The sequence below is a fragment of the Notechis scutatus genome, chromosome Z (assembly GCF_049901735.1).
Source record: "Notechis scutatus isolate UNSWTSFEM ecotype Mainland chromosome Z, rNotScu1.2, whole genome shotgun sequence".
Classification (NCBI taxonomy): Eukaryota; Metazoa; Chordata; class Lepidosauria; order Squamata; family Elapidae; genus Notechis; species Notechis scutatus.
The window spans coordinates 72,380,164-72,387,572 of record NC_142025.1 but is presented as its reverse complement, the minus strand read 5'-3'; the positions used below and the strand labels follow the sequence as shown (position 1 = coordinate 72,387,572).

The 7,409-nt window shown below is 38.8% G+C and overlaps 1 long non-coding RNA gene across 1 annotated transcript; it reads left to right on the top strand.

Moving 5' to 3' along the window:
* Positions 1-3,491: 3,491 nt before the first annotated feature.
* Positions 3,492-7,070, top strand: LOC148128928 (uncharacterized). The gene is made up of 3 exons (XR_015746001.1): positions 3,492-3,562; positions 6,691-6,822; positions 6,911-7,070. It is a non-coding gene; the product is annotated as an uncharacterized LOC148128928 (long non-coding RNA).
* The last annotated feature ends 339 nt before the right edge of the window (positions 7,071-7,409 follow it).

The following is a 7,409-nucleotide window of genomic DNA, read 5'->3' as shown; positions in this document are numbered from 1 at the left end:
ATTGAGAGGAAGACCCAGGCCCACCCTCTCTCATCCTAGGGCACACAGGGAGGAACGGAGAAGGGAGCAACATGAATTGTGTGGCTTACAGGAGAGGAAAGGGCCCTGATTACCTCCATTAGCTGCAAATGGGAACACAGTATATAAAAAAGGAAGCTGTGCAAAGCAAGCTGTTGGGAGCAAATGTGAATTTATCTTGTATCGTCATGGCTTATCTGTGTTCCTGGAGTCTTCCCAACTGTGTGAGTTTTGGCATGCTTTCAAGTCTGAAATTCCTTCTCCTGCCCTGTCAAGCTAATTACTTAAGCTTGGTTTGTTTGGATTTTTAGTTACAGATTGTATGTACCTTGTTTTGGACTGAATTTTCTGCAGTTAAAGGCTGTTCTTGGGAGAGTTTTTCTCCAGCCGAAAGTAATCTGGACATTGGGGGCAAAGTTGGAAATAATAAAAGGACTCTTATTGCTTATTTGACTGTGTTGCCTTTATGCCATGCCCCGGGTCATCACATCACATTTGATATAGCTGAAAACTTGATAGTACTGGCAAGCTTAGAGACTGTGGCCTATGCAGACTTTAAGAAAAAATTAAGGGAACATTTTGAGCCTAAACTCTCGGTCATTGCCTGGCACCATGCATTCGAGCAATGTGAACAGAGATCCAGGGAATCTGCAGTAGAGCTTATGGCAGTCCTTCACCAAGCTTCATGCCACTGTGAGTTCCCTGATCTGGAAGACCATCTCAGGGACTGGCTCATTTGCGGCCTGCGTAATAGTGAATTACAACAGCGCCTATTTGCCATGGAGAAACTGACTTTCCAAGACTCATTGAAGGAAGTCATGGTGGATGAGACTTCCGGAGGTGCCATGAAGACTCTCCAGCCACCAAAAGTACAAGCCAGCCCCCCAGCAATCCACCAAGAGACTGCAGAAGGCTCGGGGAGGTCAGTGAGAGTGAAGAAATCAATTGCTTGTGGAGAGAGCCACAGCCATATTCCACAGAGCAAGAAACTCCCCCACAGGGGGCAGCATGAAAGAGCAGAGTGCAGATTCCGCATAGCAGTATGCCGTGCCTGTGGAAAGTAAGGGCATATTGCCAGAGTCTGCAGAGGTTGTCAGTGGATAATGAAACCTGTGACACAGCAACACAGCAGCACAAGGGACAAGTCCCCAGGACAGAACAGAGTTGAATACTGCTCAGGAAGGCATAGCATCCAATGCACAGGGACCCAAGTCCCATCAAAGAAAAAAATAAGACTCCAACTAAAACTCCCATGTTCTATGGAACTAGATACTAGATTGGCCCTGTCCATCATCTCCTCCACAACAAATGTAGCCAATGGTGGGTCCTGCTCAAATCATCGAGCTTAGTGCTAATGGACTTCCAGAATTGCCACATTCTTGTAAGGGATGAAGCTACCATTAGAATACAATTCAGAGAGTTTGAGGGTCCCCTCAGCATAGTGGTCGTAGAGGGGCCACACATCAGCCTTATAGAGTTGCACTGGTTCAAGGCCCTGGGCATCAGGTAAAGGACATCCATCGAACCCAAATAGCTGATCTAGAAATGGTATGCCAACAATATGCTGATGTATTCAGCACTGAGTTGGGACAATACAAAGGGGCATCCATTTCACTCAACCTCGATCCAGCAGTAACTCCAATCTGATTAAAACCATGCAGGGTTCCCTTTGCCTTGAAGCCTAAAATTGATGCAGAACTAGACAAGCTGGTAGAGCAGGGAGTGCTCCAACCTGTGGGAGACTCCCATAGTGACCCCAGTTAAGCCTAACAGGGATGTTTGCATCTGCACAGACTACAAGTGCACCATAAACAAGGCGCTCGAACAGCATGCTTACCCTGTACCAATGATAAGCCACATCCTCGCCTTGCTCCAGAGAGGCCGAATCTTTGCTAAGTTAGACCTTGCCCAGGCCTACCAGCAGCTACCGGTAGACGATGCTATCACAGAAGCACAAACAATAGTCACACACAGAGGTGCATTCCGATTTGCGGTTTGGGGTAAGCATTTTGGGGTTGTTCCAAAGTATTATGGAATGAACACTGAAGAACATTTCCAGCATCTGCCCATACTTCGATGACATACTGATCACAGGGGAATCAGCAGCAGTCCTGGCAGAACATCTCCACACAGTACCCCAATGTTTCCGCAAGGCAGGCCTAAAACTCAAGAGGGAAAAGTGCCAGAATACTTTGCAGTATTCACTTTCTGTTAATTTGACTTGCCTTAGTTCCTGAAGCTATTAAACCATGATGATGAACTGCTATTCACTTACTAGTAAAATGGTCACCATACTAATAGGGAAATTGAATGTTTTGCAAAGGCATGTGGACACACATGTATTTTCTCTTTTTCTAGAAAAGGAAGGAAGGAAGGAAGGTTTCATAATAATATTAAATATCAAATTTCTGCTACAGTTATCTGGATAAGAAGGTACAGAGACAGAGAAGGGGGGAAATAACAGATATTTAAAAACATGTAATTCTAAACAATTGCTCTTGATCTGATCGTAGTGAATAATCCAACAGACTGTTTAGCTTAAAGCAGGAGTTCTAAGATCTGTGTGAATCAGAATTATAGTCTAACATCATCCTAAGAGCCAGGGAAACTCCACCAGGACATTTGAAACCACTGACTCTTAGTATTTCTTCCCAAATCCACTTTAAACTGACCTGACCTGAACTCTAGCAGCTAAGTCAATAATATAAGGGCAACTGTTCGTACAAAAATTACACATGTACAATATATTTGTCACAATATCACTGCTGACCCAGGTTAGTTGGCGCAAGATGCATTGCAGCTCTGCAAAATTACCCTATGGTAACTTTCAAAAGAAAATGCACTAAACAAATCTTTTGTAGATAGAGGGCTCAGTTATTATCTGCCATTGACATCTAATATTGTTTGCTTACATAATTCAGTGCTTGTAAATGCCTTCATTTCTGTAAAATACCATGGGCTATATAAAATGCTTCTCTTTCTAGTCATGCACACTGATGGTTTATTGGAGTCATATGCTGGAAGAAAAAAACTCCTAATTTCTTGACAAATGCAACTAAAATAATTGAAATACTTTAAGAGGTCTTTTGTTATTTTCTACTTAGGATTCTTAGGATCTATTGTGTGTTTTATGCTTTCTTTAAGTAACAATTTGATGTACAGCCAACATTTTATTGCCAAACAATACTCTCAAATCATTGAATACTAGTATGCCTTTTTAAAAACTGTGATAATCTGTTAAATTCCAGAATAAGTTGCTAGCAAGTTAGTCTTATTAATATACATATTATTTACATTCATAGTATATATTTGCAACATTAAATTGTAAAAAAAAGATAAGATATATTTGACTACATAAAAGAATTGCAGAAAAATTATTTAATTTATAATATAAAGCACACTGTAAATGATACAGTAAAATGTATTTAGTACTGTGGTTTGTACTGGCTTCACAGTACATACTAGCCTTTTCCTAATGTCTTCCAGATGTGTTCCAATCATTCTTTCCCAGAAGTGAAAGGAACTTCTGCTGGCTGATAATTTTGTGAGTTGAAATTCAACACATTTAAAGCATGAGAAGATTTATCTAGACTCTATGTATTCATCACTCTATTGTTGGATTTCATGAAATGCCTTCATATATCTCACCAAATTTATACAATCCATCTGAGTAACCTTGCTTGTTTTCTGGTCTTCAACTGTTTTCCATGCATTTTCTTGTTTAAAAAAATGGGCATTTATGAATATTACCCAAACAGTCCTTGTGTATAGAAATCCTAAAATATTGGTCACTTCAATAGTGCACATGATATGTGTAAGCAAAGACTTCTGACTATTCTTTATTTTCAAACTAATACAGCAACTCGCATGCATCTGTGTTCAAGAAATATGTGGCATTCAAAATGGGAAACTTGGTCTAGATTGCTAGTTAAAAAGCAGTGAACCAAAACATGATTTCTGATTATATAGTATATTCTCAAATAATAATAGGTATTAAAATCGATTCCTTTTTTTATCACAATACTGCAATTAGACTATGAAGAAATTAACTCAAGAAAGCATTAAGTTTAAGAGCCTAACTACAAATTAATATTTAACTGCTGTGAATAAAATAAGGTAGCTACTCAATCTTGCGTAAATACAGCACAATTATGAAATGTAGGTTACAGAGTCAGCAAGCTCTCTTGATCTCATACAAAGCATTAAAATAGGGATATCAAGCTTGCAGCCCACGAGTCAGATGCATCACATGTGGCCCTACCCCACCCAGTTTAGCAGAGGTGGAAAAAGTCCTGATATGTCACATAATGCCACCATGACAATGAGAGTTTGACTCCCCTGCATTAGAAAGAAATCCAAATGAGAAATGGATGTATCATAATATCCATCTGACTTGTATCTAAAATTCAGATAACAATATTAAAAGATACCTGAAAATTGTTTCATACAGTCTCTACACATATAGTCAGGGGTGGGATTCTACCATTCACACCTATTCACTAGATCTGATCGTTAACTTTCTAAGCAATTTGGAGAACTGCTTGTTAGAAGAAATCTTTTGTTTTTTTCCCACTTTACTGGCCTAATCCTGTAAGGAAGGCATTCCTTACATTCTGGTGTTGTTGCTTACAAGAACTGCCTCTCTTTTAACCCTTATTACATTCTTGGCAGGACTAAACTTCCTGTCTCCAGAGCTTCTCTGGAGGTTTTCTTTTCTCCTTCGCTGGTACTTTGCTTGTGTCCAGCCTGAAATTGACATATGTGTAGCCATTTCACTTGAAAACCTGACAGCTTGACTTTCTTAAAGGGGAAGGGTTGTTTAAGGTTTTTACACTGCTGTTGGGAGGAAATACTCCCCTGTTGATTAGCACTTTGAAGAAATAATTGAATAATGAATCAGGGCTGCTGAAAAGAAGCTTTTAATGACAAGGAACCAAGATGAGTGACATTCAGCAAGGCTTCTTGGCTAGCAAAAAAATTGACATTCAAACATGAGTTTACAAACCCTTTCTGAGTTTTGGTCTAAAACTGGTTTTTGGTGAAGTTTAATTCTGTGCTTAGTGATGTTTAATCCTATGTTTATTGATGGGATAATTTTTCCTATTCAACTTTGTTTGGAAGGAAAAAGGTTAATCTCTGTTCCTAAAAAGAAACTGGGTTGAGAAATCTGGCTAGTTCCTATGTCTCCTTTTTCTGGTAATTGGTTTAACAAACAACAGCTACTGTTGTGATTTAATTATTTATATTATGTTTGAATTTTTTCCTGCCTCATGGTTTTTCTTTAATTTGGAGAGGGGTTTTTCCTTCACTGCTTTAGTGGTATCTGGCACTGTCCTTTTGGGGTGTACTTCCAAGAGGCTGGATGCAAGCTTGGCACTGATTTTTTTAACTTCCTTTCTGGGGGACATGTGACCTTTCCTTAAATCTGGATGATTTCCTTAAGATATCTTGTGAGGTGAGTGAGACCAGCTGGTATCTTTAAGTGGTGCAAATGGATTTAAGGATTGCTTCTCCTGGGTGTGCTCTTTCTGGAGAGCTTAAATGACCTCTCTGCTAAAGGGTTTCACTTTATGAGCAAGATAGTTGCTGAAAGCTACCATTGCATTTTAACTATTTTAATTCCTCAAGGTGCTCTGGCACCCTGCCTGATTTGTAACTCTGGCTTGCAGATATTTTTAATCTAATGATTGGCATTTAGGGCAGCTTTTTGCAAGCAAAGAAGCTTTCTATATTTTTGTACAGGTAATCCTTGACTTACAACAGTTCATTTAGTGACCATTCAAAGTTACAATGGCACAATGGTACAGCATGGTTCAGGGTTATCACATTTCTATACAGATGCAATTTCATATGCATTTTCATCTTATATATTCAACTTCATATCTTATTACTCTTTTTCCAACTTCTCACTATTTCTCCCTTTACTTCTTTTAATTTTCTTTTATGATTATCTCATTTTCTTCTTATTTAATTGTATTTCTTTTACCTAAATTTCTATATCTTTTTATTCATTATACTTATACTTTCGTCTGTCTCATTTACAATTTCATTATGTTCTCTTCCAACATCCTTAAAAAGCAAAATTCCCTCTATGATTGCCAATCAGAGTGCAACACCTTTAAGTCTTATTGTTATTATCATATGAAATTTCATTAAACATTAAATTTGAGCATCTAAAATTATAACATTCAAATTTCTAATATCTATTTTATATCATGTAAATCTCATCATTCAGACTCTGCTTGGTACTTCCCCTTTTCTGAATATTCTTCTCAGGGTTATATTTTAAAGCAAGAAGGATAGTTCTCACCCAGTTCCACACTACCACTAGCTCTGCTTCTGCAGAGGTTGAAGCTGTCTCCAACTGTATGGTGGCCATCTTGGCTACCTCTTCTTCTACAGGGGAGTTGCATTCTCCCCTGGAACCTCACAATGCACCTCTCCTTTGCTTCACCACCCCTCTCCTAGGTGGCTCTTGCTGCTTCTGGAGCCCACGAACATGAAGAAGCTAGAGCAGGGCTGGAGAGCTTTGTTCTCTTGCTGCTGGTGTCGCCATGATGTCACTTCTGGTTTCAGATGCTTTTTGTTAAAATGATGTTGTTATCACTTTTGTTGAATGATGTTGTAAAGACAGTATTTTTCCTTTGTCTTCTCACATTTCCTTATGTGCAGATTCTACGTATTGTCTGATACCCAAATAATTCTTCCAGCATATGAACTTTGAATCTACTATTGCTGTTGAAGGCCCTGAAGATGACAGTAGTATGCCAGAGTATGGAAAATAAAATCAGAGTGAACTATTAGGTGAGACAAAATAACACGGAACTTGACAAAATGCTGGAATTGAATTGCTCTGAAGCTGCTTGATTTGCAAAGCTGTTTTTTTTTTCAGAAGTCACAACCACCAATCATTGCCACTCTGGCTTCCAAGCCCTAGCACAACTGAAGAACTTTTGCTCCAAATCACAGCACCAACTCATCATGACATCCTAAATCCCCAATCCCAGAAGACCTGCTGAACTGTATTCAATGATTATGACATTATTATAGTTTGTCACATAGTTACTCTGATGTTGACTTGATTTTGAATTTAGTTCCACTTACTGAAGGACCTGGGATAGACAGATGTACTAAAAGTGCCATCACAGAATATAAGTATTCCAAGTAAAGCTGACTTTTGCAGTTGATGGTGGTGATTTTTGTCAATGCCAATGATATTCAAGTGGTGCTCGAGTTATTTTGATTGCATCTCAAAATAACAGTTAGTTAGGCAGCTACTACCTAACTGACCTGATATTTACCACAGTCATTCTTCTTCTATTTGCAATCTGTATTGTTATTTTTTTGCCATTTTATTTCTCTTCTCTTCTGTTGCCTCGAATGTATTGTGT